Source organism: Euwallacea similis, chromosome 7, assembly GCF_039881205.1.
Source record: "Euwallacea similis isolate ESF13 chromosome 7, ESF131.1, whole genome shotgun sequence".
NCBI lineage: Eukaryota > Metazoa > Arthropoda > Insecta > Coleoptera > Curculionidae > Euwallacea > Euwallacea similis.
The window spans coordinates 2189872-2211025 of record NC_089615.1 but is presented as its reverse complement, the minus strand read 5'-3'; the positions used below and the strand labels follow the sequence as shown (position 1 = coordinate 2211025).

The following is a 21154-nucleotide window of genomic DNA, read 5'->3' as shown; positions in this document are numbered from 1 at the left end:
GGGTCTTCAAAGCGCACTGTATAGATCGATAGATCACTCAACTTTTACACTCTGAAGATCGCAGGAGAAAATACTTTAAGTAACATTTGTATGAAATTTGCTCAAATAGGGTCATATTTTGAACTGTCCAAACATCCCAAATGCTTCGACTAACCCTAATTAACCGGAATTTAATTTAAAACCACCTATTCAAGTTTTAGGGGACGAAACAGCTCTAATTTGCGCAAGGGACTTAATTTGTTTCACAAATTATTTATCGAATTAGATACTTATAGTGATCTTGACGTGGCGGCTTAATTATGCATCGTTGCTTGAAATTTCCATTGACATGCTGCGACATTAAATATTGAGGGATCAACACGAATTTCATAGAGCACTAAAATAGGCTGAAATTCAGCTCGAATCGAGTTATTTTAGTTCAAATATTCCGGCACTGAAACAAGCATTTCAAATGAAACTACCAACATAAGCGTGGACCAATACTTGCGTAAATTTAAAACCAAATAAACAAATCGCGGACCGCATTGCTATATAAACTGATGGAGGCTACGAGTTTTACAATTTGGAGATAAGGGAAAACTAAGTTAAGTATTTTTTAATATGGATTTTTTATGCAACTTGTTGCTTTTCAGCGTTAATATTTAGCCATAATTAGAGAGAACGAAGAATTTGCCAGGTCACAAATTACATTCCAAATTAAAATCTGTATAATGAGGGTAACTCGCAATTGCAGGAAAAACTTTCCAACAGCTTTTCTAAGAAGAATTCAAATTTTTCTAATTTTCATGCTTATCAGATTTTCACTTCTGTGGGCTTTTCCTAAAAAAAAGTGCCTTCGCACCAAATTAAACTGACCTGAATTTCTCTCCATGATGTCCCAGTAAATTGACCTCATCTCAATTTAATTTAAACCAATAATGCTAATGGTAACATAATGGACCTAATTTATATTTCTAAAAATATTTATCGTATTAGTAATCTGTAATGATCCTGGCAGCTCAATAATTATGCATTGTTGCTTGAAATTTCCACTGCCACGCTGCGACATTAATCATGGAGAGGTTTGAATTATTTCGTCGTTATTTTACTTCATTGAACAGTTAAATTTGTCATAAAAGAAGGTGCTATTATTGTTACTAGTTATGTATCATTGAGGATATATCTCCAATCAATAGTAAAAAAAGTATAATTGCCCCTTTCTTGCGCCAAAGGAATAGGAAGGGGTTTTGTCATTGATTAAGAAACGCTAGTTCAAATTTTGGTAACTGTCTCTATAACTTGCACTGAGCTCATCAGGGCAAATTACCGGTAGCTCCCAAAGCTGCCTCGCATTTGAAAGAAAAAAATTAAAGCAGCAGCTGTAAAAGTGTATGTGATGTATATAGCCATTATCCCTTCTGCCCCTTTCACGCACCCGAGGATCAGGCAATTTTTTTACATATATGCGGAATTATATCCACGCTGTCATGTTGTCGACTAAGGATCACAACAAGCAAAAATGCTGCTAAAATTGGGTTATTTTAGTATAAATAGCTTCTTACCCTTCACCCACATTTCAAACTAAATCATCGCCAATAGTATTAGCTCATGCATGTGTAAAATTGACGAGCATGTTGCCTTTAAAAAGTAACACGAAAAATCTTTGCTATATTTCCAGAAGCTTAGGACGGTAAAAGCAAGACTTTTATTTAATTGAATTTTCTCTCATTCATTTTATCCATTCATTATCAGTATCCAAGAAAGATAATGTGATGTAATTACTGCCTCGAATAACTTAATTGGCTTCCATTTCCTTAGCAATAAATGCTCCAATTTCTGCCCTATTTAAAAATAAAACGCTTCCTTAATAGGATTTAGTTAACACAAAGGCATTTTTCCATTCAGGCAAAAGCAAAAAATCCCAGAATTAATTTACAAATTGTTAGTTTCTTTTTTAATCACTTAAACTTAATTAACTTTTTCCAAGTAGAAATTTACGCAAAGAGTTGTAGTAAAGAATATTGAATTAAGTCTATTTTCTGTTTTTAACCGGTGCAAATAGAAGCCAACAAAGGCAATAAAGATAATAGATATGCAAAAGTGGCCCTAGTGAAAGCATTCGAGCTAAAACGCCTAAATGGAAGAGGCGGAAAGGTGGAAAAATGGAGATAAGACAAGTCTATTGTGTGTTGGTGCGGGCCTTTATGTTTCCGATTTATGAAGGGAAAATACGGAAAACCTTTTTTTACTGTTTTTGGTGCGCTATAGAAAAGTGCCGTAATATACTTAAACAAACAATTCGGGAACCCCAATGCAAATGGTATGAGGAGTAAAACAACTTCCTTTGGAAGTAAGCAACAACTCATCAATAACCAGTAATGGTAAGATACAGATAAGTGTAGCAAAATAATAATACTATAAAAATGTTAGAATGTGCTTGTCCAATTCCCCTTTCAAGATATGAAAATCATGGTGAAATCAGCCAACACGATCAATAGGATCCATCTCCTATCTAGGAAGGTCCAAGAACGTCGAGAAGTATCTTTTTTAGAACAATGCGCAAAAATGGATTTATTCAAGACATGAAACTTTCATTCATATATGCACTGCCTTTCCTCTCCTTACATTCAGGAAATTTCTAATGCAGTTGACTATCTGTTTTTATAATTAATTTCTCAAAGGAATTCTCCTCTTAAAAGTCCGCAAGTCTGCAAGCGCCCATTACGAAGAAATTTTAATCACCGTCTAAGCCGTTTTGGTTGCTTAATCTTAATAGAATTTTGTTGCTTTTACAGAAATATATTTCATTTATTTTTGTGAACCTTTAGGTAGAGAGACAAAATATTTGTAAATTTTAACGCAAGTCGGGACTTTCTCCGTCTACGAAGTTAAGAACCACCAGTAAACTTCCTTTTGTTTTGTTAAATAGTGTACCAATTTTACTGATATTAATTGACACTTTAGATTCTGAGTTTATTATAGAGGCTACAATTTCGGACTATTTATTCGCTAATGTCCGAATCTCGTTATTTTCAGTGAAATGGAGAAAACTAGAGTTTACTTTACTCAGCACTGATATTACTAATGCAGAAATTGTCGTTGGCAGATCTTAAAATTATTAGGTGTACAACTTTGCTTCCGCCGTTTTTGAATAGATGTATGTAGCGGTAAGTAATGATCGAAATAAATAACCCCATGTGGGCATGCAGGAGCCTTGGGCACCTGTTAACATAACCTCATAAAAATATTAGTCTATTTGTGTCTTCATCATAAAGTTATTCGCAATTGAAAATGTCAGTGTACGAGCCAAATTCTCGTCATTTGCGGGAGGTTTTACTTTTCTGCTTCAATATGAAGAAATCTGCTGCTGAGGCTCATCGAATGCTCTCAGATACTTATGGGGAAGCCACTATTAGTGAAAGGACATGTCGTGAGTGGTTTCAGCGCTTCAAGAACGGTGATTTTCACGTCGAAGACCAACATAGCGGTGGAAGAAAGAAGGTTTTCCAAGATGCGAACTTGGAAGCATTACTTGACGAAGACTCGTGTCAAAGTCAACAAGAATTGGCACAATCATTGGGAGTGACTCAACAAACAATCTCAAAACGCCTCAAAGACATGGGAATGATTCAGAAGCAAGGATATTGGGTGCCGTACGAGTTGAAACCAAGAGATATTGACAGGCGTCTGTTCGCTTGTGAACAGTTGCTTGCAAGGCAAAGACGGAAGGGATTTCTGCATCGTATTGTGACTGGGGACGAGAAATGGGTTCATTACGATAATCCCAAACGCAAAAAGACTTGGGGATATCCCGGCCATGCTTCCACGTCGACGGCCAAACCGTCTATTCATGGTTCCAAAATCATGCTCTGTATTTGGTGGGATCAACTCGGCGTAATATATTATGAGCTGTTACAACCAACTGAAACAATCACAGGTGCTCTTTATCGAACCCAATTAATGCGTTTGAGCCGAGCATTGAAAAAGAAACGGCTGCAATACAACGAGAGACATGATAAAGTGATTTTGCAGCACGATAATGCTCGACCCCATGTTGCGCAAGTGGTCAAGAAATACTTGGAAACATTGAAATGGGAAGTCCTACCCCACCCGCCATATTCTCCTGACCTAGCTCCTTCTGATTATCACTTGTTTTGATCCATGGCACATGGGCTAGCTGACCAACACTTCCGGTCTTATGAAGAAGTAAGAAATTGGATAGAATCGTGGATCGCTTCAAAAGATGTCCAATTTTTTCAACACGGGATTCGTATGCTGCCCGAAAGATGGGAGAAAGTAGTGGCCAGCGATGGACAATACTTTGGATCCTAAAGGTATAATTAGTTTTTTACAATAAAATCGCGAAATTCGGAAAAAAAACGGCGGAAGCAAAGTTGCACACCTAATAAAAAATTATTAATGCCAATGAAGAAATATATTTAAATAAAATAAATAACTAATTAATATTGATATTTAAATATCTCTCTCTTTTCCTGCCTGTAATGAAAAAAAAAATCATTTGTTGGCCTCACTAAAATGAGGTATTTCAATATTTAAATTTATATTCATACTTCGTTGAGTTTCAAAGTTCGCATAGAAGCCTAAAAAATGCGAGAATAAATCATAATACGGCGTGTTGAAAGCAAATTCTATTCTGGAATAATAGTGTCACTCTCCAATGATTTCGCTTTATTTTTGTTTTCACTTCAAATGAATTGAATTTCAAATTTTATAATAAATTGAGTGTTGTATAGAGCGCACATAAATACAGAATATTGTTTAGTTCTTTTCAGGAAAATGTGTGCTTTATTTAACAGCTTCAAACCCGCCCTCTAGGTCACAAAGCACAATCAATCTCTCACAAAGAAACTAGCGAGTAGAATTTTCTTTTTGATTTCTTGACTAAATCTTATAGAAATAACACAACACAACAAACAATAACAAAAAATCCCGAAACATCGAGATCCTTGGATTGAGGGTTTTTTTGCTGTAATTGGGCCTCCACGGGCCTCATATTTCTTTTCACCTGAAAATTCAATTTGATCACGATTTCGCCTTATTGATCGAACAACCCCTAACGGAATTGTTGGTGATTTTTTTAGGATATTTGAGATCCAGCTAATACAACATTATCAGGAAATTAATGAAAGCAATAATAACAAGATACCAAAACATATTGGTCAATTAGCGAGGCACAAATATAAACATTGAAGAGTAAAGGACTGAAAAAAGAAGAGAAAATCTATCCGATAAATTTGCAAATATCATGGCCTGGAAAGTTTTGGTTTGCTTTGCAGGATTGTTCTGTTTGTCTACTTGTTTTCCATGTTCCTGCGTTGGGTAATTTGCATTTATGGGGATACTTTAAAGCATTCTGCTGCGGGCAATTGGAGACGAATTTGGAAATTGCGTTTCTATCTTTGAGTCTTAAATGCTCGGATAGGGAAGAGATTGTAAAATAGCAGTATCTAAAGCTATCTAATTTTGCTCAAAATTTATGCCCTATTCGCTTCCATTTGAGCTCACATTTTAGTGTTTCGAATACTTAAATTACTAGATTGAAGCCATGTTCTATCTGTTGATTTAAATAATAGTATTTTGAGCTCGCATAATTAGGATTTAGTCTTCAGTTGCTTCAACGCGTTTAATAGGGATGAATTTGTTTTTTGTATTTAATGAAACTTGCTCTCCTCTGTTTCGTATCTTGTCCAGGAAAAGAGACACGTGCAGGACGAAATTTCGAAACTAAATTATTTCTGATGCAATAAATCCGAGAAATCGACATAATTCCAAGCAAAACTCAGCTTTATGATATCTGCTAAAATAAAAAAGTACGGTTGTTTAAGTGGGAGGCAAATAATTTGATGGAGGATTGCGCTACTTCTTCAGCAATCGTAAAAGGGTAGTTTTGACATGTTATTACCACAGTTATTACGAGGAAAAATTTTCAATCGATATCAGACTTGAAGCATCAATTGAGGTTGTCTAATATTGAGAAAAAATCGTCTCTCATCACTGGATAAATTCCCATCCATCGTGCGAAAAGGATACTTTTTTTCTGGTATTGCGTTTACGAATAAAGATCTTAGGTGAAACGCCAGAGGACGCATTGCATTTATTTATGTTTTTAGCATCTCCGAAAATTATAACTAATAAATAAACACATTTCAAAATCATCGATTTAATCAGAACCCATTTCTGACCCAATTCTAACGGTAACAGCCTTAGAGAAATCACGAGGTAGCCAATTAAGAAGTTATATCGCTGCTTTTGCACATCCGTAATCTTTAAAGAACTAATTACCGTTCAACGAATTCATATTGAAAGGTACATTATATATGGATAAAATTTCATCCGGAAAAATATTAAAAATCGGGGTAAAAACGAGGCCAAAATGAAATAAAAATATCCGCTCAAGCAACTTTTAAATGCGATTTCGCCGTTTCCTTCCTGCGACTTTAGAACCTCAGATCAAAAGAGGGATTAAGTCTGTTTGCGAAATTGCCTCCATTTGAGTCGAAATATTCTATTTCACAGCTTAGAATGTTCTTAATGAAATCCTATTAACCGGGATTTGAGAGCGGAACGAAATTTTATTGTACTTTATGCATGAGCCCTCAGCTTTCTTTCTTCCCCGCTCTCGGTAAATAGACACTCAGTATTTACCTTTTTTATGCCGAATTATTAGCCATCTCATTCTCCTACTTATCTACGATAAAGGCGTTAAGACAACGAAGGATTAATGTCGCTAAATTAGGGTTTTCCCTCTGTTATTAGATTGACGAAATAACAACGAAACGAGAGGATATTTCAGAGGCGAGGCGTCCCAATTACGTTAAAAAAGCTATTCAATCCGAGGGATTTCTGTTTATTCTAGCTGACTTCTGTTATTTCGATCGGATTTTAGACAGAAGGCTGAGAACACGGTATTTTCTTATGCCTTTGTTTTATGGGTTAGTTTGGGTTTGGAGGGCTTTTGTTCTACTACAATGCGGATTGTCTACAAATGGACTTAAGCTGCTAAAACTACATAAAGTTTTCATATTGTTTATGGGGAAACAACAGCGGCTTAAATAACAAAAGATGTGTAAGGAATTTTGATTTTAATGTTACTGAACAGAGGAGATAAGAATAACGAGGGTTTATAGATCCACGAATTTGAATACTGAACAGTATACAGGGTGTTTATTAAATACTTGTACAAACTTTAACAAGTGAATTTTTGCCTAATTTTAAAAGAAAAAATTCATATGAACGTAGGTTTCTATCGGCTTAGTTCTTGAGATACAGGGCTTCAAAGAAACTTTCTTGTTTAGTATTTTAATTATATTTTTGGTCAATAACTTGTCAATTTGACGAAGTTATGGATGCTGAGAGCATCGGTGATAAGAAACTCCAAAATTTACTTAATTTTTTGTTTAATGTTAGAGGGTGCCACATACAGTATAGCACCTGGATTTAAATAACCATAACTTTTATATTTCTTACTGAAAACAACCGTTTGGAACATAGCGGGCTTAAACTTAAACCTGCGTTGAAAATTTGTAAGTTGAAATCACTGAGAATTTTTGAAAAATAAACGGAGAAATGTGCCTTTTGTTGATTGTATTATGATGTGACAAACTTAGATTACTTACAAGACTAAGACTAAACTACTATTGTAAATAAGTTAATAACATTTAATACTATACCGGTACATTTTGAACACAACATACAATACATTATTACTTATAACATCAAAATGACAATAAAATACTTTTTTAAACCAATTGTCGAGTGATTTTGTTGCCATGAAACCCTCAAGATTGTTTTCTAAGGCTTGCTGTGTGTAGTAAACATAAACACCCCCCTACGTCTGGGGAACAAACATAAATATGGACTATGGCCGGGTGTCCGGGAAATATTACGATGATGAGGCAGTAGGTGAGAGACTATGGAATAAAGCGGTGGAGTAATTCTGAAGAATTTGATTTAATACCAAAAACAGATAGGGATACAGTATTACGCTATGCACGTACTGTGTTCTTGTGTACTGCCGCTACAAAGGAAAGATGCGGCACGCTTTTTGCGAATTTTTATTTTTATCTATTTTTTACTAATTTAGTGACAGTAATTTGAAAAGTGATAGTCTAACATAGCACATGACGCTGAATAATATATTTTTTCCGCTTATTTTTCAAAAATTCTCAGTGATTGAACTTCAAAACTTTCAAAGCAAGTTTAAGTTTAAACCTATTTTTTCCAAAACTGCTGTTTTCAGCGACAAATAATATCAAGGGTTATGGTTCTTTAAATCTAGGTACAATACTGTATGTGGCGTCCTCTAACATTAAACAAAAACTAAGTAAATATTTAAGCTTTTCATCATCGATACTCCCACTCTCCACAATTTCGTCAAATTGATATGTTTTTAAACAAAAATATAATCAAAATACCAAACAAAAAAAAATTGTTTTTAAGCCCTGTCTCAAATTCAAATCTCAAAAACCAAGACGATACGGACCCATGTTCATGTGAACTTTTTATCTGAAAATTAGTCATAGATTCACTCTTTGAAGTTTGTACAAGTACTTAATAAACACCCGGTATTATGTGGCCTTTAACACCATTACCAACAAATTCTCTACTTACCTTCGTTATAAATCATATTATTCTACAGCAAACACAGTTATCCCACAGTTCATATACATATTCCGAAACCTATTCACCTGTAGCATTCACTATAGTGGCCAACCGGCAATACCGCTGGCAGCAGGTGCTCATCCGCTCTTTGCCATCAAGCAAGACCTTGATACCGAAAGTTGAGTAAAAACTAACATGTTTTTGCTCAGTTATCGGCGTTAAATTCTGTTCTTTCCTAGCAGCGAGATATCGAGAAGGCCCATTCAAAAAACAAATATTTGAGCTTTCTCGCGATATCTGTGTGAAGTTAATCCGATTAGGGGAGGACGGAGAGCGCTGTAGGGCAGGGGAAGTTCGAAGCATCTAAATTTCAGTACGGTCCTGGAACTCTACAGGTCGCAAATATCGATAATCTCAATGAAATTCGGAGGATCGAGAGGCCTCGGAGCCTTTAGAAGTTTCTAGATGGGCGTTGAAATCGGTGAAACATTTAAATTGAGAAACTCCTAAAGCTTGCGAAATTTTTGCGCTTGTATGACGCTCGCTTCTGGTCGAAAAAAGTCCATTATTTGGACATTTCGACCATTTTGCATGAAGACACACGAAAGGTCATATCATGGGCTATCGTCCTGTACAGGACGCGATCCCGTAAGATAAAGTGGTGAAAAATGAAAATCTAAAAGTTGGAAAAATTTAGGAAATTTGAATTTAAGGCCAGATTGTGACTTTCCCGTTTGAGATATCGTAATGCGTTCGGCTGCATGAAAATATTCTTGGAGTTTTACTCTATCGATTAACTCTCTATCACATTTCCTATAAAATGTTGAGAAATTGCTTTAAATTCAAGCCGAAGAAAGAAATTGTGTGGTCTTGGCTCGGTTTATTGCCGCGTGCAAAACTCAGCTTCGTCCTTCTCGTATCTATGTCTTTGTTTCCCGACAAATTTGATGGAGAAACACTCGCTTTTGTTAAGTTCGCATCTTTGTCTAGATTTCAGTAATTTTTATGTGAGGATTATCTTGAGCTTGCTAAAAAGCTTCTTATCACTTCTTCATTTTTTTCTGTACTATTTGAATAAATAAGTTGACGTATTATTATTCATTAAAAAATCATTCAGTAATTTGTACAATAAAGCGAAGGATGTAAAACGAGTTTCATATTGCAAATTACGCCACCAAAAATTGTTTTGCCGTCAGTGTATGTCCTGGCAGCACATATTAAATAAAATTGAATAGAACATTTAATTAATTAATTAAAATAAAATTTATGTATAGCTATTCAGAGTCGAACATGATTTAATTTTTTATATTCAATTTTAATTAAAGAAAAAACGTTAATGAAACAGGCGTACTCACGCACCTGAACTAACCTGAACTAACCTGTAGAAGGCGACTTTACAGTCACTCTGTCGAAAAATGGACAACTCTTTCTCTCATTCGTGTTTTATAATAAAATCAAATTTCATGCTTCCTAACCAACCAAACCAAATTGTAATCCTTATCTTTGTGGCTATATATCCTCAATTTCATCCTGTATACGTCTGTAAAAATTAATTGCAACCAGTGGAATGGCCGCAAAGCAGATTTGCTTGGAGCAAATTTCCATTTTGTAATTTTATTTCACACTTTATATGTATTTTACCGACTTCTACATAAACGCTAAAAATTCCAAACTTTAAATATCAAACAAAACTTTTGACTAGAAATTCTATAATCCCAAACTAGCTTTAGTTCCGTGTTACATATGCAGGTCAATTTAGTCCCATTCATTCGTAATATTACCCTAGCAGCTGCTTTAAGGAAAAGTTTTATATGAAATTATAATATTAGTTGTTATATGAAAGAGTGAAACATACGCTGGTTCTATCACATGTGAATAATAATTTTCGCCTAGATCTGCATAATATACGCATAATCCAGTAATCCTTATACAGGATGGTGCCTTTTATGAAATCCAGGCACAACGGGAATAATTAGATAAAATTTCACCGCACATTCGCGGGTCCGATCTCAGAATAACATTTTATGGGTGGCTTCACAATTAAGTTAACTAGTCTGCGATATACAGGGCGTTTTTGAAAAATCTCCCAGCCGGATCTCGTCTGTAAGTCAGTAATATGCTCGAATTTTTTCTCCTTTCAGTTCTGATATAAAATTATGTTTTTCACAGGACATCCTGTATATTATTTGAGCATTCGATCGGCCCCATTTAGCTGATTCTTATGATGTATGGCTTGATATGTAAGCACAGCGAATCGGCAGTTGAATTGGTTTCTTGTGTATTGTGAACATGGCACCTGCTGGTGCATCAACTCTTTACAATGATAAAGTTAAATTTATTGGTATTTTCTATTACTATTAGTGCATGTTTACTAGAAAAAAATGTAGTATGAAATGAAATACAGGATTCATGAGGCTCACTATTACATATGTAGGTCCAGGCATAAAGAATTTTCTCTTGTATAAGGAATTATCAGTATTTCTTTGGAGTAATAAATCTAATTCGCTCCAAAAGTTTCCCAAAGTTAAAAGAATGCTTCGCCTGAGGCACGACAAGAAATGTTGACGATATTTTTTAATACCTAAGAAAACTTTTTAATTTCAATTTCGTAAAGGAGTTTTAAGTTGATTTTTTGCATTTAAATAGAAAAATCAGAAGGGAAACCGTTGTTCAACCGTGCTATTAATATCTCCAATCATCGAACTCGGAAATTTGCAGCAACAAAGCTAAATTATGTTCAGGACTTTTATCTATTAAAATGGTTAGAGCCCAACTTTCCGCGCTTGGAAAGCTCGCAAGAAAACCAACTTTGTTACATATTTCCTGAAGAAGGAAGGTTCATTTAAATTCCAACCACGTGAGGAGTTTATGCCACTTTTCCCGAGGAAATGTCTCCACATAAAAATGGAATACACTACAGTAACAGATTTTCAAGTATAAGGGAAAAGGGGTGTATAATAAGCTGCTTTAAAAGCTTGGGAAAAACGCGAATATGAGGTATGCGGAATACAAAGGGAGAGTTCATATAATATTGGCAGCTCTAAGTGCTTAATTCTGTTAACATTTCATCATGCAATCCAAAATTCAAACTGACTTTCATGGATATAACCCATACTCAAAGCATTGAAACCCCGTTCTTGCATTTGCGAGTACTCCAATCCCAACTCGCAAACCTATTAAATGTATGACTGATGGTCTGGTTTAAATGATGAATTGACTATGTAGGTAGTTAATATTCTGTTAGACTACGCTTTATCTGTTTAATGAAAACAAGATACGTATTCAGTCGTTTCTCGATCAATTCACCCATAAAGATTAGTAGGTAAATCTCAGAGCAATGTCGCATAGAAAATGTAGTTCACGTCTAGACTTCAACGAATCCATTAGCGAGCTGGATTGGTGTTGAGTGGTTTTACAAAATTCCGCGGCATTATGCAGTCTTAATTAAAAAATAATTGACCCGGCACGTTAAGAAACGCAGAAGAGCATTTCAGGCTTATCTTAGGCCATTAATTCTAATAGACTGTGAGCTCGAACAAGTGCCAAACATTTCGCTTTAAACCTGTTCAATTACGTTTTCATTCTGGTTGGAAATGGACCGTAGCGAGTGAGATAATGCATCTCGCAGCAATAATAAGGGAAAAAGAAAAGTCTTTTAAATTCATTAGGGTCTACAATGAGATTTGAGTTTATTCAAACTTTGTCCATTCGTTGTGAACTTTACTCAGTGGAGAATGTTTGGGGTTTTCGGAGTTGAATTTCATGATAATGACTCTGGATATACGCCAATATTAAACACACAATTGGCTGAGCAAATTTATGGAGCAAATTGGAAGTTATTTTTTGTTTGGAAAGAACAGGAGATACTTATGCTGAACCATGCAGTGCAAGTGGAGATCAACAGGCCAATTCCTAACCGCTCTGCACTTAATTAAATTGTCTGAATTTGTTTGTCAATAAATTCGCTCGAAAGCACGTTTGAACTTAACGTTATTTGTCTACTCTAGAACGTTTTTAATTAATTTTCACTCCAAGCCTCTAGCTTTTAAATGTGTCTTCAGAGTACTCGAATAATGGGAATTTTTGTTCAGTATAAATACCGAAAACATTCTTTGGACAGCGAGAATAACAGCAATTTCATTTACGTACGCAAAACACTTCTTCAATCATACACTCTAAGTTCTGTTCGTTAATAAATTTGAATGATCGGTTATTTACCTAACAAGTGAGGAAAGCGATACTTCACTGCACACTGATTGCAGATGGTAAGAAATCCAGTGCTCGAAAGAGGCGCTATCGCAAGTGTTGCGTGCCGTACTTTTCCTGGCAGGGCATATGTTTTATGTTAACTTTGTTGCCTCCTGTAAATTCAACTAAAAATTAGCGTGCTGTAAATCTTTGCCTGCACAAGTGCGGTAAAACGTTTTACTTCACGCATTTTAATTGCTTGGGGTAATCGTATATTAACGAGCCCTATCCCTAAAGTTGATGTTTTCGGAGAAAATTACGATTCAAAGAAAAAACGTCATAAAAACTTTTGACAGACTGAATTATATTCCCTCGGAAATTATATTTTTTTGAACGTAATTTCTTCGCTCCCAAGACCCCTGTTTCCGCATGAGGCGGCACTCCCCCAACGTATCATTGGTATCATCTTTCCAGGACCAATACCTACCACCACTGTCCATAGGTCCAGGAGTCACACGATGTGGTGATATGGATCTAGAACTTCCTGAACCCTTCGAGAACCCGTTTGGTAACATTGGTATGGACATCATCAAATTTGATGAAGGTCTAAAACCGGTTTTTTCTGTGGTCGCACTTGCAGTTGAGGACCTGCTGCCAAATTGTGTTTGCCCTATACTCTGAGGATCAAATTTTCTGGTGGTATGCACTTGGTCTCCAGTTGTATCCAAAGACGTTCCAGAATTTACTTGAGAAGCAGTGAGGATGTTGCAGAACGTCCGCTTCACTCTGGGCTGCTTGGTGTATTTGATTTTAGTGAATATTGCAATGTTTTGTTTGTCCTGAAGAGCGTTAAAGACTTCATGGAAGTGGTGCTGCAGAATATCGTCGTTCATTGGAGATTTAGCGAGTTTTGACCTTTTCAAAAATAATTTTATGTCATACTGATTGATTAATCAGTGCAATTAAGCCAAGGAAAGCTCAGGTGCGAGACAGTCACAGCTAACTGTAGTTACTAACATAGTTTTCCAATTGAGTTAGTGTAATTACTACGTTTTGTGTATACCCGAATTAAACAAGGAAGTAACTTGATTTGGTTATTATCCATAACATGCAATTTAATTAGGAAAGATAACTAGCATGGACAGAGTCGGGCTGCGGGTTTGAATTGGGCGAAAGCATTTCTCTGATTTACTATCTCACTCCCGTCGGAAGTTTTAGTTAGAAGTTGAATGAGAATTTGATGTTGTTCGTTAAGACCAAAGATGAGGAGGCGGAGTGCAGAGAATTATGGAAGTTTTCGAAATTTCTTAGAAGGAAAATTTAAAGAATGTGAGCTCAAATAGTGGAATATTATGTAATTAGAGGAAACCTTCAGGAGAGACTTTGAGAGCCCACCCTTTAACAAGCTCCAGCTGCCTTAGGGTTCATTAGCTGATTCACGTTTATACGGCGCTCGTAAAAAGTATTGCAACGGGTTTATAACTTTCATAAACCTGATATTTAAAAAAATGCTTAAAAACTTATAATTTTATTTTAAAAAATACATTTAATTCATTATTTTCGATGTTCAAATTTTTCACCTCTATTTAGCTACCCCTACCAACTCTTTATTTTTAACAGGGAAGGTACGCAGTGTAGTACATCAATTGAAAGGTAATCCAATAAGGGACATAACGGTATTCTCAAAATTAACATTGGATCTACAATTTTCTTTAAAAAAAAGAGCAAAATCGATATCCTAGAAAGATTAAAACTTTTAATCTTTGCTTCCTACATAGACAATCTGTACTTATTTTACTTTAAAAAAGAGTGAAAAAATGAAAAATAAGACGTAGAAATTCCAAATTATTTAAAATATAAACAATTTTTTAAAAACAAAATATTTTGTTTTTCATAGAATTGTAGTATTCAGTTATTAGGCAAATACCATGCATATTAGAATATAAAAAAATGGATCGTTCATCTGAGGAGCAAAGAATTGAAATTTTAATCTTTTCAGGGTATGGAGATCACGAAAGAACTTATGAAGAGGTGTGTCTCATATTTAATGAGAAATATCCAGACTGACCTATTAATAAAACTGTAGTTTGTCGGATTACTGAAAAATTTCAGCAAATTGGAAGTGGGAAAGCTGCTCCAAAGTATGGAAGACCTCAAACAGCAACTGGCGGCGATAAAGCACTAAATATTCATGAAAACTAGATATGATGAGATATCTCATCATATCTATCAGCAAACTTGACGATGAATTTGATGTATCTGCAAAATCAGTATGCAATCTTTTAAAACGAGAAAAATTTCTTCGATATAAAATTTCCTTTACCCAAGAATTGTGGCTTTAAGATTTTGATCGTAGAATAGAATTTTGTGAATTGATGCAAGAAAAGAACGTTCAGGATAATAGGTTCTTTTCTAAAATTTTATTTTTGGATGAAGCAATATTTTGTTTATATTGAAATAAATAATATTCCAAATGCCATTTCGATAGCTGTTCATCAATTTTTCCTTTTTAGATTATTTATGAAGACGGCGAGCGATATACCGAGACGCCATAATGTAAACAATCAATTCATGCTTTTCGTAGGAGGTAATCATCAATTAAAAAGTCAGTCACCTTCCTGCCTTCCGAGATTTCAGTCAACACGTTTCTATTTTACCTCTTTTTTATTTTTACTTATTCCTTTATTACATAATTTTTATTTACTCTTCAACTGTGTTTCATTAAAATCCGCTAATAAAACCAACAGTTTAAATGGATCTATTCATAGACATAATTGTCACTACTGGTCTACAAATAATCCTCATTGAATGCGAACTCTACATGCACAATATTTGTAAAAACTCAATGTACAGATTAGTATAATCGACCACCAGTTCATTAGTTTATTTTTCATAGAAGGGAACTTAAATAACACATCATACTTGCAATTATTGCAAAATGAAATAATTCCATCAATTGCCGCAATTTTTCCTGGAGAAAATGGGGAGTAAGTGCATCATCATATTAGGTTATGGCTGTAAGAAAGTATCTCAATAAGATTTTCCGTAAGAGATGGATCTCTACAAAAGGCACAATAGAATGGTCGCCACGATCTCCAGATTTTACGCTCCTTGAATTTTTTTATAGGTCACTTAAAGAGTTCCGTTTACAAAAATCGACCTCAAAATTTAAATATTTTATGTCTTGAAATTCAAATAGACAACACTGGATAATTGCATAAAAGGGTTCGAGGAACAACTGGGTCATTGCTAAATTATTACTGGCAGCTAATTTAAGCATTTATTGTAGAAATTTCAATTTTATTTAAGGCAATAATTTCTAAATGAGTTACTTTATTTTCTATCTAATAATTTTATATTTTTAAGGAAACTGTTGATAAAATTTTACTTCTGAGTTTACCGCTATACCCCTTATTGCATTACCCTTCATTTAACACACTACACTGGTACCTTTCTATTTGAAAATGAAAAGTTACTAGGGGTAGCTGGATAGGGATGAAAATTTTGAACATTGAAAATAATCCATAAAGGAACCTGAAGAGATTTAACTTTACGTTTCCTTCCTCTCTCATGATTTGCATTCAACAATCCCATTTTTAATTTACGTTTTTGAGTTACAGCTGTACAGCACGGGGAAGTAATGAAGGGTGCGTCATCAAGATATATTTCTCCCCCGATTTTTCAGATTACAAACGAAAAAACCTGGATCCGTTGAATAATTTCTCGGGGCAAATTCTATTCTAAATTTTCCATCCAAGTTGTCCCCAGTCCCTAGCGAGGAGAAGGGTTTTTACTCCGATATTTTTAAATGGGGGTAGGAAAACTTATTAATTTTTTAAGATCTCTTCGAGTCAATACTTTTATCCATTGCAAAATTGTCAGTTATCCGAGTTTAAACATTTTTTTAGTCAGCCCACGTAATACACTTTGAGAAATTCTTGTTTCTTTTAGGGTCATAAACTACTTGATGAGGCCTTTTAAAAGGAATTATTGCAAGACAGGTTCGAGTATTTTTCCAGCTATCGGTTCATTCACCTAGAAAATTCCTGAGGTAAAATTTTCGATGTGTGGTAACTCAGAAGTATTAAACATTACCAGGCAAAGGCCCCTGATTAACAAGTTAATCAAGAAATCTCCTCATTTCAGCCAAAGTATTTACATTTTCTGTAATATATTTTTGTCAGTTCTTCTGAACGAATATGTGATATTTTAAATTGGTCTTGGCTAGCTGCGTAGCGTTTCCTAAAGCTGGAGGTGTCGGTATTTTAAATAACATTTAAATTTCTTTTTTTCCAGGTAAGCTGCTTTGCCGGATGCCAGTTTTGTGTAGAATTCCGTTGGAAGGGGATTTCCAGCTTCTTATTTATACATGATAACAAGAGGCCGAGGGAAGTAAGAAGATCAAGAGTTTTACTGAGATTGAATACATGTAAATCGTATAAAACCACTGTTAGTTATGGTATTAGCCTCGTGAGCCACAGAGTTAAACGAGCTGTCCTGGCAAGGGGAACCTGAAGATGAAAATGGAATAAAATCTTTTCTTTTTTTCGCTGGCCCCATAGGCCACAATATTCCTAATTAATTGGAAGAACAATCACCCGCAGGCCTATTTAAACTTCACGAAGTTAATTATCCCAGGAAAATGATAATTAATGTGAGTTAAAATTTGCTTCTTGACTACCATCAAGGTTGTTAACACCCACGGGTATTGGCAGTTATCTGACCAGCCAATGGAGTGTTTAATTAACAGTAAAAGTCCTCAAATTTGCTTTTCGCCCTCGGAAAGTTCATTTACTCAACCGACGGAGTTGCTAACGGAGTTTGCAGGTCGCAAATTGAAATGTTTAACTACGCGAAAATAACGAACGTGCACTTAATGACCATACAAAGACCTCTCTTTACTCGAAAAGGATGATTTACATAACTTTTTCGCCTTTAATAGTTTGCCAGTTTGCTGATAGTGGATTTGCATAACCCTAGGGTGAAGTCTCTTGGGGAGGAAGATGCGAAAAGATTCCGTATTATAAGGCAGCTTGAGAATCCCTTCACCTACAACAGTGTCGAACCCTTCTCGACAACCAATTTCTCCAGTAATTCCCCGTCAATAAAGCTTAAAGTAAATTCACAAAGGGAATTTCAATAATATACTCACCGTCAAAACGTATTTGCATTTTCGGTTTTTTTGCCAGTTTCCAAGGGCTTTGCCTTTTCGGGCGCTTCCGAAGGCCTCAGGGATACGTCTCTGCTTAACATCGAAAGGGTACAGGTGGTTTTGTAACCACAAGGCTTCAGGTTTAATAATATGATAACAAGATATTGAAATTTCGACGATCAAAAGAAGTTTTTCCTAGAAATGTTATTTCATGTTTCTAGTATATGTTACAAGGACACGGAATTGAATTGAAAGGCTTTGTCCACGTGAAGTTTCCAGAACTTTAGGAATTCAGCCGAATTTCGCCAGAACTCAATGCTAGCCACATTCAGGTCCCGATAAATTAGCAACTCACAATATGCGCCAATATTTTGCCACAGATAATATATTGCCGAGATATGCGCTATTGGAACAATTCCCGAACAAATCAATTGGAAGCAGTATCGAATGAGCGGAATTAACAGAGGAAATGAAAAATTATCGTGACGAATCCTTCGTGCAAATTTATTCATCTTTTTGTCATTCTATTCACACAGCAGCCTTTCACTGCTCCAAAATCCGGAGTGTTGGAATATACAGGTGAAGCGTATTCTGTGCACAGAAGATCTTCTAGATAAGCCGAAACTGGTCCGCTAAAAAGATAAATGAATAAATTTGCAAGAAGAATACCCCTCTTTAATTTCCATTTTCCTGAATTGCTGAACCATTCGAATTACTGGCTTTCCTGCAGCCCGCAAAATGAATCACACGCTGGAAACTGAAAGACAAATTGTTACTAATTCATTATAGCATGTAGAACGGAGACAGCTCATGTTTAGGAGGGAACAATATCCCTATTGATAAACCCTATATATTCCGCACCGGCCAAGGTAATTAAGTAAGGCTTAATCAGATGCAAATTGGGTTAAGGTTAAGGCACGTCCTCACATTGTCGATAGATTTACATTTAGTCGAGACCCTCACTTGTTTGCAAAACTGGGTTATCTCCTCCATATTCTATAATCTCGGACGAGGGTTGTCACCCCAGTTGGCCACATGTGAAGAGTGTTAATAAATAGGTCATGTCCAGCCAACTGGCAAATTCGTCGAGATAACATATGAGTTTACACTTATATACGTTTCCAGGAGTGGAGAAAGATGTGCAATCGGGAGTGTTTATATTAATTTTGATGAAAATGGTTGTGATTTAATTTATAAAGGAAATTAAATGTTTATTATACAGGATGTCCACTTAACAGCCCTCGGACTTCTATGGGTTTATGTGTGATTTCATAAAATATTAATTATGGGGATGTATATCAGGCTAATGAAGGTAAATTTTTAAATTAGTGGCAATCCTACAAGATGTCCCAAAAAAGCTGGGCGTCATAAATTGTAATTTTTTTAAATGACAACACTTGTATTTTTTCACGTGATAGAATCCTCTCTTGAGCTTGTATTAGCTCCTAGATTTTTTTTACTTACCGATTTGCATTGCCTGATAAAAAAATTAATATCGAAGTTAGCTTAAATTAGATTTTTATCATTTTCAGATGGATTCTCATATATGACCACCTTAGTGGGTACGAATACTCGTTTAGCCAAAAACACACACAGGGTGTTCTCAATAACAACTTTAATTTTCATTTTTTCAACTTGAATAAGACGGTGTACTTTTTATGACGCAGAAACAAAGAAAATTTAATTTTCTTCATTTTGGTATAAAATATGTAATATTTATCTTAAAATAAATGTAATTATTAATTATTTCAAGAAAACTTGCATTCATGGCTAAGTGTCTGACTGTTTAGCATGTGTTACCATGGTTTCTATGTTGTTTGTTTTAAGATTTTATAGCTCCTTTACGATTTTCTGTTTTTCAAAATCTGCTTATTTTAAAATTGGCCATCAAAATGAAATATACTCAACAAGAACCTTTTAGTATGATTTATGCAATTAATTCATGTAATAAAATTGTTTATTTATCTCGAGTTTACGCACAACGATTTCCTAATAGAGGACATCCTGATGTAAGGAGCCTAGAAAGTCTAAAAAAGCATTTTAAACAGACAGGAATTTAATTTGTAACAAGATTTTGTAGGGTATGAAATTATGCTACTGCCATTTATGCAATTTCTGAGAGAAAGAGTTCAATTTAGCCGGCTCCTCCCAAATGATAAAATAGTAAATAACGGCCTTTCATTGGTCCAGACTTAGAGCCCATGAAACAGATTGCTTCTAAGAGAAGCTATGACTCAAACCTCTTTGACTACTTAATTCAGAATCTTATGAAGCGACTGCTCTGATAAAATGCCATTTTTCTCGTTCTATAAGATGAATTTCACAAATAAATCAAACTTAGATTAAAATGTTATGTTTGCAGGGTCGACAATTCCATTAAAACTTATATTGACTTTAATGTAACTTACTTTATTGAAACAAGCCATACAGACAGTTCAATGAAATCTTATTTACCACAAAACTTCGGTTTCTATTGTCACTAGACTCATTAAAAGTTGTCATTGAAAATCCATGGTCATCCCTCAATAGTAGTACTCGCCCACATGTTTGCACAAACTTCAAACACAGATATTTCGAGAACGTGTGAAGCAATTGCCTTAAAAGTACATCAAATTAATCGCCTCGATGCGCTTTATAGCTCTACGCAAACCGCTTTGCAAAATCTGTTTTAATTTCTGGAATACGGGGCCATTTTGGTACCGACGGGTGCCGAAAATTGAGGTTGCGAAAAATTCCTTTCCGGCGATTTTTAGTCCTACATATTATTTTTAAATGTTCCTAATCGATCGGCTTTTATTCGTTCTGCTTCAATTAGACTCCCTGCCTTTATTTCTATTTAACACCTCAATATAATTTTATGAGAATTCGAGCTGAGAGTGAAGGTATTTGCTCGCTAAGCTCTGAAAATTTCAATGAAGAACGAACGCTTAATTCTAATGTGCAGTGAATTATTAATAAATGAGGGAACAAGAACGAATTCATTCATACTTTCATTTACTCTAGTTCAATTTAATTTAAATGCGCCTCTAGAATTCTCTTGCGTTGTGACTATTCTAAGGAAAATCATTACCTAACTGTCGGGTTTCATGTTTATTTATATTCTCATTTAATGTTCCTTTCACCTTTATGAAAATTTCACTAACATTCAGTTAACAATAATTTACTACACTAGTATTATGCTGTCGTAAAAATGTTAGTAGTAAGTAAAGTAAA

The 21154-nt window shown here is 35.1% G+C and overlaps 2 protein-coding genes across 2 annotated transcripts in view; one reads left to right on the top strand and one right to left on the bottom strand.

The window, feature by feature from the left end:
• srl (spargel) overlaps nt 1–8696 on the bottom strand; it is a 96570-nt gene extending 87874 nt beyond the window's left edge. The window contains exon 1 of the mRNA XM_066391589.1: nt 8611–8696. The gene's annotated coding sequence lies outside the window, so the exon portion shown is untranslated. The remainder of the gene's footprint in view (nt 1–8610) is intronic.
• The window catches only part of LOC136409806 (dopamine receptor 1-like), a 112511-nt gene that overhangs the window by 38159 nt on the left and 53198 nt on the right, over nt 1–21154 (top strand). The window lies entirely within an intron of this gene.